The sequence below is a fragment of the Triticum dicoccoides genome, chromosome 5B (assembly GCF_002162155.2).
Source record: "Triticum dicoccoides isolate Atlit2015 ecotype Zavitan chromosome 5B, WEW_v2.0, whole genome shotgun sequence".
In the NCBI taxonomy this organism is placed as follows: Eukaryota; Viridiplantae; Streptophyta; class Magnoliopsida; order Poales; family Poaceae; genus Triticum; species Triticum dicoccoides.
The window spans coordinates 535,305,228-535,307,375 of NC_041389.1; the positions used below are offsets into that span (position 1 = coordinate 535,305,228).

At 43.2% G+C, this 2,148-nt stretch overlaps 1 long non-coding RNA gene across 1 annotated transcript; it reads right to left on the minus strand.

Annotated features, from left to right (window-relative positions):
- Positions 1-216: 216 nt before the first annotated feature.
- Positions 217-864, minus strand: LOC119306029. Its single transcript, XR_005148826.1, has 2 exons — positions 590-864; positions 217-484 (listed from the first exon to the last, which is right to left on the minus strand). It is a non-coding gene; the product is annotated as an uncharacterized LOC119306029 (long non-coding RNA).
- Positions 865-2,148: the final 1,284 nt, after the last annotated feature.

Sequence of the window (2,148 nt, forward strand, 5' to 3'; positions counted from 1 at the left end):
ATCCAGTCTATCTGTTCATGTATGTTAATTAACTAATTAGACAAAAATAACTCTGTCTCCATGGTGTTTGTGATGATGCTACCAATTTACTAAACACTAAAATATTGGGTTGTGATTTTAAAATCTAGCAAATTAATTTTATTTATTGCTTCTTTTCCATACAGATGTATCATATCTATTCTCTTTCAAAAAACTTATATAAGCAGCACTGGAGGATTATAGGTAACTTATACTAAGAACTTTGCATCACAATTCGGATCAATTTGCACCAACTAAAAAGGTATTACAGATTGAAGATAGAAGCCAGGCTGTGAAACAAAAGGTGACATTCTATTCTTGATGTAATTTCCAAATTATAACCCATAATCAAGCAAAATATTACAATAAACATGACATACATGTTGCTTGCATTCAACATCTCCACGACCTTCAAACGCATACATCTCCTCCGGGTGCTTCTGCCATCACGGCACTTTCTCTGGACCTGCACAAGGCATCCATCCCCTCTTCAGCACCACCTTCGCCACTAGAATGGTTCTCCAACAGGGGAGGGTGAGCTGCACCAATACGCGCAGGGGAGGGCAAGCACCTGCCGAGAGCTGCGCTATCGCTCGCAGGCGTGGGGGGAAACACATGGTGAGCTCGCGTAGGCATCCGTGAGGCGAGGACGAACTGCGCTGACGCATGCAGAAGTGCACAAGCACGGGCGACGAGCCGCGGTGGGCATCAGCAGGGCGTGTGTGAGCACAGGCGCGGGAGCTACGGTTGCTCGCACGGGCATGGGCAAGCTATGGCGGAGCGCTGCGGTGGCTTGCGCAGGGAGCAGTGAGGTACAGCGAGGAGCCACCAGTGACGACAAGAATGAGCTAGCTTGAGAAATCATATCCAACCACTCCAAACGCATCAGATAAGGATAGATATCATCAAGGGCACTTTGGTCTTTTCAGTTGCAATAAAATGGAAAAGACAAGAAAAGCAATGGAAAAAGGAGAAATAGCATTGTATAAAAGTGCAAATGAACTGAGTGGCATTTTTACGAAGCCAATCTTAACAGTTTCAATTGGGTAAAGCACCGTATTAAAGTTGCAAGTATCCAATTTTATTCTAAAAAAGATAATTCAAACTCTTTTATTGTCGGATGGGCCCATGCCCAAACTAGGCCATAAGGAAGGCAACTCCTTGAGAATAACTAAGACCAATCCATTCATCGGGCACTCTCGCACTCATCCACAGAGATCAGTCACCTTAATTTTCTTGGATAAATCAGCTAAGAAATCTGTAAGGAATCAACAGCATGTCCAGCCTAGGTGACCACGTGTAGCAGAGGTGACATGGAACATACCACCAAGGATAAGAGTAGAAGAACTATTTATTTCTCTAGCACTACATCACAGAAACAAACCCAACTAGAGGATCAACATCTCATGTCTAAGAAGATTAACAGCAACTTTGCAATTCTGCGTCGAGTGCAAACTATCATTATGTGTTGTAGATCACTTATGCATGTACCAACTAGATGTACCCTTTCATTGCATCAACTACTTTGCTGAATCAAGCCTTGGGACGACTTGCCAAATATTATTACAAAACACTATAGTCAATGGAAACCACTCAGCTTTCATCTGGCTGAAGCCAAGAGATTTGTTTCTGATATTTGACTCAGATGGTCTTTGGGAGCATCTCAGCGATGGTGCTGTTGTGCAAATCATCTTCAAAAACATAAGAAATGGTAGCTTATGATTAACATCAGCAACATTGAATCTTTCCACCTTGTATGAATGATCCGTTGGGCATATGAAATGACACTGAGGTTGTGCGAAATAATTTGTGTGGGGTACAGAAAATCGATTAGTGTCGGCTGCCTTGAAGAGAGCCACAAAGAAGAGAGAGATCAGTGTACATGACCTGAAAATGATAAGGCACCACGTCTACGACGACATCAACATCATCGTGGTCTGTCTTCAATAGCCACTTGTAGAAAAGGGGTCAAATCTTCAGCTCATTAGTCCCGGTTTGAATTTGAGTCGGCACTAATGTGTCCATTAGTGTCAGTTCGAACGGCTTGGAGGGCCGCTCTCATTAGTACTAGTTCTTGCCAAACTTTTAGCACCGATTCGTGCCATGAACCGGTACTAAAGAGAGTGGTGG